At 41.1% G+C, this 14,521-nt stretch overlaps 1 long non-coding RNA gene across 2 annotated transcripts in view; it reads right to left on the reverse strand.

Moving 5' to 3' along the window:
• Positions 1-14,521, reverse strand: part of LOC111546304 — a 211,934-nt gene that overhangs the window by 184,060 nt on the left and 13,353 nt on the right. The window lies entirely within an intron of this gene.

The following is a 14,521-nucleotide window of genomic DNA, read 5'->3' on the forward strand; positions in this document are numbered from 1 at the left end:
AAGGAGGGATGGAGAGCGCGTCGCAGCTGAGAGCCACAGTGAGAAAGTGGGACGGTGGGCAAGGAACAATTACACCAACTGAAGTGAAAAGAAGGCCTGTGAGAGATAGTGTGGCAAGGTTTAGATGCTGCACACACCCTCACACATACACTGCACACACCAAACACACACAAAACATACAGTACAACACACACATCACACACAACATGCAGCATAACGCGCACACCTATCACACCACACACATAGCACAACACACGTAGCAGGCCATGCACACACACCACACACATACGACCCACACAATGCACACAACACACATCACCAGTCACATCACACACACACACACACATCACACATCCTTTGCATAAAATGAAAGTAAACACCTCATTCCTTGATCCAAAAATATTACATATGGAAAAACTACATTTGGTTGTAATATAACAATTTATTCATATTTCCATGGTCAGATATTTGTTCCATCTTTCCTGTTTCCTCCCTCACTCCTTCCACTGGGCCTGGTGCCCGGGAGCCCAGCTCTTCCAGGCCTGGAGAGTGGAGTCAGCCCCCGCAGACATCTGGAGGGCTGGCCGCCTGCTCCTGGGTGTCAAAGGGCAGGCCAGTGGTGTGACTGCTCTGTGCACAGATGCCAGGGTTCCTCCCCCTCCAAACCATCCCGTCCTGCCTCCTCCACCCTCGATGCTTTACCTCCTCACTGCTTCTTGCTGTCTCCTTCTAGAAAGACTTCGATTCCAGATCTCCCACTCTCCCAATTCAGCTCGTTGCCATTTTGCTGCTACTTTCCACTGTCTAAAAATGCTCTGAATTTGTCATTCATCTGACATTGTCCTCCCTCCTATTCTTTGTGTTTTTTGTGTTTATTGTTTACACCCTTTTATTAAAATTACTTTTCTGTTATTTCTGTTGAAGATTAGAGAAGGTATAGAAATGGTAAATTACATGTGTTCAGGGCTCTGTGTTTAAACAAAAGTCCCTATAATACATTTTAATTGTGGAAAAATGGGAAAAGAGCCTGGGTAATCCGGCAATTAATCTGAATTCCTTCTCATCTGAGAAAAAGTTTTGCTTTCATCCAACCCCTAAGTTTTTCAAAATAAATGCACACAGAAGCATGCACAAGCTCATCTATATCCTCATTTGCACCCACCCACACACACTGCAGAGATTCAGAGACCAACCAAGGAGCACTACATTTGAAATAAAGTGATCTCAGATTTTTGGCAATAGGAGTGCTCAGCATGATATACAGCCTGTGTAGATAAAAATCATCATAACTTTCGCCATAGATATAAATGGGCTCCAAGCATGCATGACTTTGCATCTTAATCCTGTCACTATCAAGTGGAAGCAACTTTTACGAAACAAACTTAAGCGATGGAAGCTGGTTATTTAAAATAAGCTGGAGTCCCTAGTCATCTAAACAAATAATAAAATTGTGGACTTAAATTTCTGGATAGTATCTGGTTTTGCTCCAACCTTCAGACGACAGTCACCCAGCTGAATCTTTAAAGCCATACTCCCTACCACAAGCCACGCTTTAGAGGACAAGACTGTCAGCTTTCAGAGGCTGCTGCCCCTACCACTCCTGCTCAGAGGCCACCACTCCCCAGGCTCCAGGCCGGTTGCAAACCCCTAGCCCATTCTGCAACACTAGAAAGCAGTGATGAATCCGTGGCATTTGTTTTACGAGTGCTACTGATAGGATTGGCGTGAGAAGAGATGTAGCAGAGATAGTCCCCAGGAAGTTGGAGGCAAAGCATTGTAATCTTTCTTTTGTTTTTTTGAAAAGACGGTGAACCTGAATAAGGATTTTGAGATCCTCCAACTCTAACCCCAAAACAGAACTCCACAAATATAAAATCTTCTGAGGGCAGGCATCTTACCCTTCATCATTACTTCATCTAGAGGATCTAGCACAGTGCAAAGCACATACATTTTTATTATATGAAAAAAGAGTATTACTAAAGGAAAAAAGTTCAAGAAAAACCCTGCACATGTACCGGGTCATTTTACTTTTTTGTTTTTGTTTTTTGTTTTTGTTTTTGTTTTTTTGAGAAGAGTCTGGCTCTGTCGCCCAGGCTCGAATGCAGCGACGCCACCTCGGCTCACTGCAACCTCTGCCTCCCGGGTTCACGCAATTCTCTTGCCTCAGCCTCCCCAGTAGCTGGGACTACACGCATGAGCCACCACGCCCAGCTAATTTTTGTATTTTTTAATAGAGGCAGAGTTTTACCTTGTTGGCCAGGTTGGTCTTGAACTACTAACCGCAAATAATTTGCACACCTCAGCTTCCCAAAGTGCTGGGATTATAGGCGTGAGCTACTGCCCCCAGCCAGGTCATTTTACTTTAAACACTCTTTCTAAAAAATGTTATCATAAGAAGCTTTAGGTTTTTATTTATTAAAATTGAGTACTACTTTCTCTTGTTTTTCCTTCAGGGTCATGTTTAAACAATTATTCAATACATATGGAAATGTAAAATATCAAACCACAAGCATAGTTTCATTTTTACATTTAAGTATTTAAAATATGAAAAAAAAACAAATATTTAAACTATAGATCAAAAAAGCAAATGTGTACCAGGGTGTGCAATACATAAAAACGTAAGTGTAAAACCATTTCACCTGGAATTTATTTGCTTATTTATCTATATACAAACAGGTGGAAAATGAAACTTATTATTCCCCAAATGGTTAGTTAGCAAATTATCTCAATATCAACAAATAAATATCAATTATTTATCCACTGGTGTATAATGTCATATTTATCATATACTAAAAGTTCACGTGAACTTGGGTTTGTTTTTGAATTTTCATTCATTTGACCATTTTTACTGAGCAAATACTACATTCTAGGCAGTTTTAGGCACAAGGAATATGGCACTGAATAAGATGGGCAAGGCTTCTGCCTTTTGTAGCTTTTGTTTAAGGAGTAGGCACAGACTATGAACATGATTCCCAAAAAAGAGGAAGAGCAAGTCACAGTGTAGGAGCAGGTGACTGTGTGGGAGAAGGCCAGGAGCCATGTGAGCAAGCATGGTCAGGACAGCCTCTGTGAGGGGTGGTCTTTGGGCAGACACCTGAAAAAAGCAGAAGGGATAGGAATCATGCAGGGAGTTGTCAGATGGAGTGAGGACATCAACCCACAAAAGTATGGGGGTAAAGGCACAGGAAGCACAGAGAGCCTGGGGCAGGGACAGGATGGCATCCAGGGGAGCAGCCAAAAGGCCACTGTGGCTGGACTGAAATAGATGAGAAGTTTAGAGGTGTAGGTTGGGGTCTTTGGGGGCCATGGAATGGTATTTGAATTCTACTTTATATTTGGTGGGAAGCTAACAAAGACTTGTTTGCTAGAGAGTGTAGTCTGATCCACATAGATTAAACAAGCAATTTTGTTCCTATGTGCAAAGAACTGGCATTTGTGAGGCAGGGACAGGATGAGAAAGGCCAGGTGAGAAGCACTTGGATGGGTGTAGGAGAGTAGGTTGTGGATACAAAGATGGTGAGATGGAATCAGCTCAAGCATATAGTTAACTGAGAGCTTTCCAAACTGGCTGATGTATTGAGCATAAGGAAGAAATTTGGCAATGGAAGGAAATTTGGAGATGGCTTGAATAAAGGGGTGAATGGTCGTGCCATTCACTTAGGTGGAAAACTGGGCATATGGGAAGTTCCAATTAAAAACACCAAATTTTGTTTGGAATATGTTAAGGTTGAAAGTCTTCCAATCTATCCAAGCGGCAATGTTAAGCAGGTGATTGTATATACAGTTGATCCTTGGACACTGTGAAGGTTAGGGGTGCCAACCCTCCATGCAGTGAAAAATTTAACTTTGGACTCCCCCAAAATTTACTAATCGTCTACTGTTGACCGGAAGCTTTACTGATAACATAAGTAGCCCCTTAATACGTATTTTGTATGTTACATGTATTATACACTGTGTTCTTACAATAAGTTAAGCTAGGGAAAAGAAAATGGTATTAAGGAAATCATAAGGAAGAGAAAATATATCTACTATTCACTAAATGGAAGTGGATCATCACAAAGGTCTTCGTCCTCATCATTGTCACATTGAGTAGGCCGAGGAGGAGGAGGAGGAGGAGGAGGAGGAGGGACCGGTCTTGCTGTCTCAGGGGTAGCAGAGGCCGAAGAGGTGGAGAAGGTGGAGGGGGAGGCACGAGAAACAGGCACTTTCGATGGAACTTTTATTAGAAACAAATTCAAATGGAACTGGACCCACACATTTTTAAATCCGTGTTATTCAAGGGTCCACTCTACAAATCCGGACTCAGGGGAATGTTCAGGGCTGGAAATACAAGTTTGGAAAGCGGGATGGGGGTCTCCAGTGTTCAGGCAGTGTGCAGGGCCTTGAGGAACTCCTTGGAGAAAGAGTCTATAGAGATGAGAGGAGGCCCAGGGGAAAGGCAGAGGAATGACCAGTGAGTGGCGAGTTGGGAATCGCTGGAACCAGAAGAAGAAAATGCTTGAGAAAGTAATAAGGAGACGCCCTGTCGAAGTAGATGAGGGGTGAGTAAAATTGGGGCTGCACATGGTCCCTTGGATTTGGTGAGCTGGAGGTCACCGGCCATGCTGACAAGAGCTGCTGTCACACAGGAGTAGGGCTCCCAGCAGGGAGAGGAGTTGAAGGAGAATGGGGAAAAGACTAAGAAACAGTGAAAGCAGAGACAGGTATATGGAGAACCACTTGGAAAAATATGTAACCAGGAAGGTTTTCTGTTCGTTTGTTTTTAAAGGGAGCTAATCTAGCATGTCTGCACGCTGATAAACCCCAGGTGAAAGATACAGGAGACATGGCGATCAGAGGGTATAAAGGCAGGGAAAAGAAGTGGTAAGATCTGGACCCAATTCAAGGGTTGAACTTTGTTTAGGGCAGGGACAGTTCTTCCATTTCTATTCCAATCCCTTCATCTGACTCTCTAACCTTTTGCTAAATCCACAATGACCTAAGTCTAGAAATCTATGGAACATTTTAATGTCTGATAAAACAACAGACATTTTGATAACGTTATGTTTAATCCCCATTTTAAAAATTTGTCTTGAGTATTTTAGCACATTTTTTCCAGGTGATTTTAGATTTTTAGTATAAAAGTAATTTCAACTACTTTTAATAATTGAAGTGACAATACATTCATGTGGTTCAAAATTCAAAAGTTACAAAGAACATACAATAAAAATCTCTCCTTTACTAGTGTCTCCCAAACACATTTTTCCCACCCGGATGCCAACAATGTCACCATTTCTTGAAAATTCTTCCAGAATTATTTTATGCATATATAAACAAACACTGCTATTTTGTTCTCTTTCTCCATTTTGCACAACTAGTGACATACAGCTCTGTCTGTTGCTTTTTTCACTTAAAATATATCAAAGATTTTTAAATATCAGTAACTAATGAGCATTCTCATTCCTTAAAAAGACAATCTGATTAAAAAAAAAAGCCTCTATGAAGTAAGGTCACATAAGAGAAATACAAAAACTCAAGTAAGAAATGGCAAGACAGACCGGGTGCGGTGGCTCACACCTGTAATCCCAGCACTTTGGGAGGTCAAGGCAGGCAAATCACAAGGTCAGGAGATCAAGGCCATCCTGGCCAACATGGTAAAACCCCGTCTCCACTAAAAATACATAAATTAGCTTGGTGAGACTCTGTCTCAAAGAAAGAAAGAAATGGCAAGACAAAACAAAATAAAGCAAAACAAAACTAAAAGGAAAAATTATAAAGAAATGAAATAGGAAGGCAAGCAAGGGATAAGAGATACTGTTGAGAACATAGTAAGAGAAATAGAAGATAGAAATGAGAAAAACATGCAATTGAAATGGAAATTAAAAGTTTAATAGATTCAAGAGAAGATGAAAGACTGAAAAAAAAAAAACACTGTACTCACAGAATCTTCCCACCTATAATAACATTATCAATAATAACAATAGAATAGAACATATTAATAATTTAAAAACTTCCCTCACATAAAGGAAGACATAATTTAAGTGAAAAAGAAAGTCTCCCACTATGTCCAGGAAACTGATTAGAATCATCAACACAGATACATATCCTAGTAAAGTTATCTGACCACAAAAATAAAGAAAGACTCTGTTGGGCTTCTGATTTCTTCACAGCAATATTCAAAACCAGAAGACAATGGAGCAGTAACCCTAAGATTAAAAAAACAAACAGCAAGAACAGAAAACCTATGACTCCAGGATTTTATATCCAACCAAGCTGTCTTCAGATACAAAGGTTCAGCGATTTGAAATTGATGACCTCTAATGACATGCTCTTGAGGAACTCTCAGAGCAAGAACTTCAGCTGACTAAAATCACAACAGAATTACTGACTCTCATGTGGCAGTTAAGGTTAAAGAGAAGAACATAAATGTCATATATGGTGATGGTGTAGAGATGACACAACTGACAAACTTGAGGAGGGGAAGAGAGAAGGAGGTCGAGTCAATCCACACCAGTTGCTGGGAGTGGATGATGCACTTTATTTTTTTTTTTATTTTTTTTGTTGAGACGGAGTCTCACTCTGTCACCAGGGCTGGAGTGCAGTGGCCAGATCTCAGCTCACTGCAAGCTCCGCCTCCCAGGTTTACGCCATTCTCCTGCCTCAGCCTCCCCAGTAGCTGGGACTACAGGCGCCCGCCACCTCGCCCAGCTAGTTTTTTTGTATTTTTTAGTAGAGACGGGGTTTCACCGTGTTAGCCAGGATGGTCTTGATCTCCTGATCTCGTGATCCGCCCATCTCGGCCTCCCAAAGTGCTGGGATTACAGGCTTGAGCCATCGCACCCAGCCTATGATGCACTGTAAAGATGATATATCAAGTACTAGAGGTGTTAAGCAGATCACACTATTCAGATGTAAAAACTGAGAAATACAGCACTATTGATTAAAAGCAGCTTATAGAATAAAGGGAGGGGAAAGATTCTAATATCATCATTGCTATTTTAAAAAAGAAAAGGAGTAAAGTATGTGCAATATTACATTTATCAAAGTAGCCAATAAAACCAAACTTTAAATATAAAGACTCTACACAAAAAGCAAAGAGAGCAGATTATGTAATGAAAGACTTTTTAGAAATACCCTAAAAACTGAAACACAGCACAAAATTATGTGAAAGAGTTAATATCAAACATTTCTGTTAATCATTAAGTGAAAATAGGATTAACTCATTTATTAAAAGGAAAAGATCTTCAGATATGATCACGAAGCAAAATCCAAACCTATGCTATGCACAAGAGACATGCACCACAAAAGCAATTCCATTCCACTGAAAATTAAAAGATGGGCCAAGTACAACCAAGCACATGCAAACAAGAAGAACGCTGTGGTCTCAATATAAAGATCAGACTGAGTAGAATCTGGGCCCCAAACCATTAAATGTGACATGAAGGGTGGTTTTTAATGCACTAAATACCCCACCAGCAGTATTCACCAAGAGATTCTAGGAGACACAAGGAGAAACAGTCACAACCCAGCAATAGAAAGAGACTTTAATTAATTTCTCAGCATATGACAAATTCACAGGACAAAGAAAAGGCAAGTATCAGTCGTCAAAAGATACAGTGATTTCAATGTACACACCGAGGAAAAATATCTACAGTTATACTCAAGACAAAGGATGGATTTCCTAATATAAAAGAGCTCCCCAAAATTGATGAGAAAAACAAGAAACTTAGAAAAAGAAGCAGGCAAAGGATATAGACTGCTCATAGAAAAACCAGTGTGAATAACCCTTAAATATTTGAAAAAATACACAACCTCACTCATAATATGAAAAATAGTTATTGAAACTATACTGAGATACATAATATCTAACTAATCAGCTTAGCAAAAATCCCCAAGTTCTCCAGCATACTTTGCCAGAGAGGCTGTGGGGAGGGCAGCACTGGTAGCTGGCAGGAGTGTTCCAAATGGAAAAGGCTAGCTTTGCAAATGCAGGCTTTGGGGGATTGTCTATGAAGTGCAATCAGTGAGTTTCAGCAGTTCACAGGGTGCAGCAAGAACTTCCTTGACAGAAAGAAACGTGAAAACGATATGCAGTTAACACTGTGAGATTTAGCAAATGAAAATACAAGTTGTTCAGTTAAATTTGAATTACAGATAGACAACACTTTTTTTAAAAATAAGTGTGTCCCAAGCATTGAGTATGTTCAATGCAATATTTGTGGCATGCCTATTCTAAAAAATGATTGTTGTTATTTAATCCAATTCAAATTGACTGGATGTCCCATATTTTATCTGGCAACCCTATATATAGTTAAATGTATAAATGGCCAAGAAGTCACCAAGCAAAAGGCATTCTTGATACTTAAAGCTTGATTTTGAGAGTTCAATCATTTAGCAACTACATTTATTTTTTGTAAAACACATCACTGTACAAAGGGCCTAGAAAGTCAAGCCTCCAGCTCCCAGCAGTTCTTTGAGAACAATTCACAAAGCAAAGTGCCTTTTCCTCCCCTGGTCTTTCTTCCTGTTATTAGGTGTGTCACCGTAAATTGTTTATCACACGTGTCTCCACCTTCTGTAAATACTGTAGCCAAGGCAGTTTCACTATCACTGAGGTCTGACTCAATGAAACCCTGCAATAGTCACAGTCATTGTTCTGGCCAATGAGATCTTCACTCACAGATTGAATGGAAAGAAAATAGCTTCTACAGGGTAATTGATCATCCTTCTGTATCAAATCCGCAAATGCTTTTCCCACAGTTTTCACAGAACCAGGAAGAGCAGGATGGTTTTGTTTTATTTTGTTTTGTGTTTAAATCCAGTGATGAGGGGTCTGACATAGTAGCTATTCCAGTGGTTAGCAGTGGTGGTTTCCAAAAAACTCTCTCTGAACGTCTGCTTATGCAAAATGTAAAATGAACTCACCCCTGAGATGTGCACTTTTTAAAGCTGCAAGTGAACAAAAGCTATATTCTCTGTGTTGTGTTTTTAAAAATGATATACCCATATTTTTAAGGAAAAAAATTACTCATTCCCTTATTAAAGTGCAGTAAGGCAGATTTTATTCAGGGCCATCGCCATAGGAGTAGGGAGCACTGAAATAGGGTTTTGCAGCAGAAGAGAGAGGGCAGGCTCAACTTGCAATACAGTAAGGAAAAGTCGACATTTTCAGCCAAGAAACAGGCTAGAGGTCATTGGGTACAAATTACTAAGAAGAAACATCAGGGGTGAAGGGGGATTCTGGTTAAACTGACCTAATAGGATTCTTACTGAAGGCAGGCTAAAGTGATCAATCACCTGGGAGATGGTGGAGGATGAGGAACCTGATGAGATACTGATAGTGATCAGATATAGAGGGTGGAGGCTTCCGGTTAAATTGACTTAGCAGGATTTTGGACCATGCAGAAAACACAGAAGCCCAAAATTCAGGACCCAGTTGAGAAGAGAGTTCAGAAAAGCCTGACTAGAGTTTGCTTGCTCAGGGAGAGAATCTTTGTCAACACACACACACACACACACACACACACACACACAAACACATTCACAGCCTTAAAAAAGCAGGCTTGTTCTTTTCCCTGCACTAAGATGATTTTATTTTAATTAGGGTTCTCACTTTTCCAGGAAGGGCCACACCCTTTGCTTTCTTCTGACTCTTTATTATTCATAAGGAACATCCCATTTGTATTACTCCATTCTCACACTGCTATAAAAATACTACCATAGACTGGGTAATTTATAAACAAAGGAGGTTTAATTGACTCATGGTTCTGCATGGCTGAGAGGCCTCAGGAAACTTACACACATATGGCGGGTGGGGAAGCAGGCACGTTCTTCACAATGTGGCAGGAGATGGGGTGAGTATGTGAAGGAGGAATTGTCAAACACTTATAAAACCATCAGATCTCAGGAGAACTCACTCACTATCATGAGAACAGCACAAGGGGAACCACCCCCATGATCTAATCACTTTCCACCACATCCCTCCCATAACATGTCCGGATTATGGGGATTACAATTCAAGATGAGATTTGGGTGGGTGGAGACAGCCAAACCATATCATTCTGCCCCTGGCCCCTCCCAAATCATGTCCTCACGTTTCAGAAGACAATCATGCCTTCCCAACAGTCCCCCAGAGTCTCAACTTATTCCAAAATTAACCCAAAAGTCCAAGTCTACAGTCTTATCTGAAACAAGTCAAGTCCCTTCCATCTAGGAGTCTGTAAAATCAAAAGCAAGTTTCATTACTTCCAACATACAATGGTGGTACAGGAGTTGGATAAATGCTCCCATTCCAAATGGAAGAAATTGACCAAAACAAGGTGGCTACAGGTGCCACACTAGTCCAAAATCCAGCAGGGCAGTCATTAAATCTTAAAGTTCCAAAATAATCTCCTTTGACTCCATGTCTCACATCCAGGGCATGCTGATATAAGGAGTAGGCTCCCACAGCCTTGGGCAGCTCCTTCATAGGCTGGCACTGAGTGCCCGCAGCTTTTCCAGGCACATGGTACAATCTGTCAGTGAATCTACCATTCTGTGGTCTGGACGACAGTGATCCTCTTCTCACAAATCCACTAGGCAGTGCCCCAATGGGAACTCTGTGTGGAGGCTCCAACCCCACATTTCCTTTCTGTACTGCTCTAGTAGAAGGTCTCCATGAGGGCTCCACCCCTGCAGCAGACTTCTGCCTGGACACCTAGGCATTTCCATACATCCTCTGAAATCTAGGTGGAGGTTTCCAAACCTCAATTCTTGACTTACATGTACTTGCAAACCCAACACTACATGGAAACAGCCAAGACTAAAGGCTTGCAGCCTCTGAAGCAATGGTCCAAACTGTACCTTGGCCTCTTTTAGCAACAGCTGGAGCTGAAGTAGCTGGGGGATTAGGGAGGCCCTTGCCCTGGGCCTAACCCATGAAACCAGTTTTCTTCCTAGGCCTCTGGGCCTGTGACAGGAGGGGCCGCCACCAAGATCTCTGACACACCGTAGAGATGTTTTCCCCATTATCTTGGTGATTAGTGTTCGGCTCCTTACTACTCATGCAAACTTCTGCAGTCAGCTTCAATTTCTCCCCAGAAAATGGTTGTTTCTTTTCTATCGCATCATCAGGAAGCAATTTTTCCAAACTTTTATGCTCTGCTTCCCTTTTAAACATAAGCTTTAATTCCAAACAATCTCTTTGTGAACACATAAAACTGAACACTTTGAGAATAATACTGGTCACATCTTGAATGTTTTGCTGCTTAGAAATTTTTTCCACCAGATACCCTAAACCATGTCTCTCAAGTTCGAAGTTCCACAGATCTCTAGGGCAGGGGCAAAAACTCAGTCAGTCTCTTTGCTAACCCATAGCATGAGTCACCTTTACTCCAGCTACCAATAAGTTCATCATCTCCATCTGAGACCATCTCAGCCTGGACTTCCTTGTTCACATCACTATCAGCATTTGGGCAGAAACCATTCAACAAATCTCTAGGAAGCTCCAAACTTTCCCACATCTTCCTGTCTTCTTCTGAACCCTTCAAACTGTTCCAACCTCTGCCCATTACCCAGTTCCAAAGTCACTTCCACATTTTCAAGTATTTTTATAGCAGTACCCCACTCTCTGCAGTACCAATTTACTGTATTAGTCTGTTCTCACACTGCTTTAAAGATACTACCCAACACTGGGTAATTTATAAACAAAGGAGGTCTAATTGACTCAGTTCTGTGTGACTGGGGAGGTCCCAGGAAATTTACAATCATGGCAAAAGGGGAAGCAGCTACCTTCTTCACAAGATGACAGAAGAGGGTGTGAGGGTGTGAAGGAGGAACTGTCCAACATGTGTAAAACCATCAACTCTCGTGAGAACTCACTCACTATCACTAGAACAGAATGGGGGAAATGGCCCCCACGATTCAGTTACCTCCAGCTGGTTTTTCCTTGACATGTGGGGATTATGGAGATTATCAGAACTACAATTCAAGATGAGATTTGGGTAGGGATACAACCAAACTATATCACCATTTTTATTCAAGCTCCTAACGTCTCCATCACTTTGCTGATAATGTTTCAAGTCATTGGTTTCAAGGGAAACTTTGCAGTCTGTAAAAGTGTCACTGGTTTTAAGAGAGACTTTGAGGTCCTCCCAACTCCTGTCCATACCTACCTGATACCCAAGGAGCCCTGTCACCTGCTGCCATCTTGGATCATTGGCAACCAAGGTTCTGCCCCCACAATCCATGGTCCTCAGGAGCATCTTTTGCTCACTGTGGATGGCTGTGGCTCTGGGGACACTGGTGGATATTCACTTTACAGAGACTATGAGGTCCACCTCTGTGAAACTGTGGGCACATCTTTGCAGTGGCCATTCCAAAAGGAAAGGGGGTAAGCCTGCCCTTTCTTAGCTGCATTATAGCTTATGCTGACGGTATGTCTCCTTGAGGTCATAGTTTCTCCCTTGAACAGGAATACTGCCTTTAGTAAATGGGTAGTAAATAAACTGGATTTCCACAACAGGTAGCACTATTCCTATGGCCAGAGTGTTTAAAGCTATTTTCATGTTTCTCTGTAGTAATTTTTCTCGAAAGGAACCCTGCCTTTTTCCATACAGCTGGGCCCCGTGAAACTATATTAATTTTTTATCAGATGTATAATCTAGAAATGTTATTTTTTCTTTCATTTTTTAATTGTGAGAAGTCGTGAAGGTACACTCAGTGAAGAGAGTGGTGTAACGACCCATATAACCTCTGTTTAGATGTAATTATTGTTAACATTTTGCTGTATTTGTTGCTTATATTTTTGTCACTGTCTGTAATACACATATCACGAACTTTTATTCCTAAACATTTTAAAATACACTATTAAAGTCTTAAGGCATTTTCTTACATAATCATAATTATCATGGTCATACATAAAATTAACAAAAATTCCTCAACAGCATTCAATACCCAGTGTCCTTCATTGTCCTCAAGGTGCCCTTTACAGGTAGCTTGTTTAAACTTTGATTGATTCAGTGTGGACATGCATTGCATTTAATTATCTTATCTAGGAAAGTCAGCCTCCTTTTAACACCTTGGCTGTTTGTTTGTTTGTTTCTGAGTTTCACATTGATTGCTGACCAGTCTGAGTCCAGATTTTGTCTACAAGTAACCAGAGACCCAAATCAAAATGCTTCATAAAATACAGGAATTTGTTATCCTATGTAACAAGAAATCAGGAGGGAGAGCAAGGCCACAACTGGCAATTCAGTGGTTAAGCCAGTGGCTCAACAACATAATCAAGGTCACAGGCTTTCTCTTTCTTCTCTGCTATCTGCATCATGCTAGCTTTCACCCTCATGCTCATCCTATGGAAGTTGCAAGAGAACTGCAGCACTTTTAAGCATCTTAATCCCATATGTTTAGACAAATCAGAACATTCCTTCCAGTGCCCCTTTTATAGAATGAGACAAACTTTCTCAGAAGTCTCCCAGCAGGATTTTCCTAATATCTTTTTGGTCAGAATTGTGTTACATGCTCACTCCTAAACCAGTCACAGGCAAAGGGAACAGAGCAGCAACGATTGTCTTCAATACATTAATATTTACCCCCACAGGGGCTAAGAAGGGACCGAAACCACGTGGCCTCATGACACCTGAACAATGTAGGTTATTTGTGGCAGTGAAGTGTGGAGGGAGGCTGGTGGTTAGGCAGTCCATTGCATTGCAACGAGTCTTGTCCTAAGAGGCCTTGTGTATTCTCAGTTCCACATAATACACATATTATTAAATTTTTCCTTCCAGATTTGGACATCAGTCATGTTCTTGATGCATATTCACAATGAAAAGCAAAAATGCATCTGATGTGCCTTATTTATCTGGCTGCAATGATCAGGGGTTAGTAGCCCACAGACTAGCTATAAGGTGCATCTATATTATGACTGTCCAACGCATCCCTCTTCTGCAATGTAGGGATGTACCTGCCTCAGTTCCTGTTCTGTTGCTTATAACAGAATATCTGAAAGTGGATACTTTATAAAGAAAAGGAATTTATTTATTACAGTTACGGAAGTTGGGAAGTCCAAGGTCAAAAGGCCATCCTGGTGAGGGCCTTCTTGCTGGTGGAGACTCTCTGCAGAGTCCTGAGGCAGTGCAGGATATGACATGGTGAAAGGATGGAGCACGCTGGCTTAAGTCTCTCATTCTCTTCTTATAAAGCCACTAGTTGCATACCCATAGAACTCATTAATCCAATAACCTATTAGTCCTTAATTTATAAATGGATTAGTCCAGTCATGAGGGTAGGACCTATTTAAGGCCTTACCTCTTAACACTGTCACTTCGGGGACTAAATTTCAACATGAGTTTAGGAGAGGACAAATGTTCAAACCATAGCAACATTTGTTTTGGGGCAAATTCATCTCAAAGCAGATGCTATTGGATCTGGTTTGAAACCACCAGATCCTTATTTTGCCTACAGCAAAACAGAGCCCTAAGACACCGATTCAACTGTTCATGATCTGGAGAAACCTAGTAGAGGAACAGAGCAGTGAGAGGGGGAAGACAAAGCAGCCAATAAC

The sequence above is a fragment of the Piliocolobus tephrosceles genome, chromosome X (genome assembly GCF_002776525.5).
Source record: "Piliocolobus tephrosceles isolate RC106 chromosome X, ASM277652v3, whole genome shotgun sequence".
Lineage (NCBI taxonomy): Eukaryota > Metazoa > Chordata > Mammalia > Primates > Cercopithecidae > Piliocolobus > Piliocolobus tephrosceles.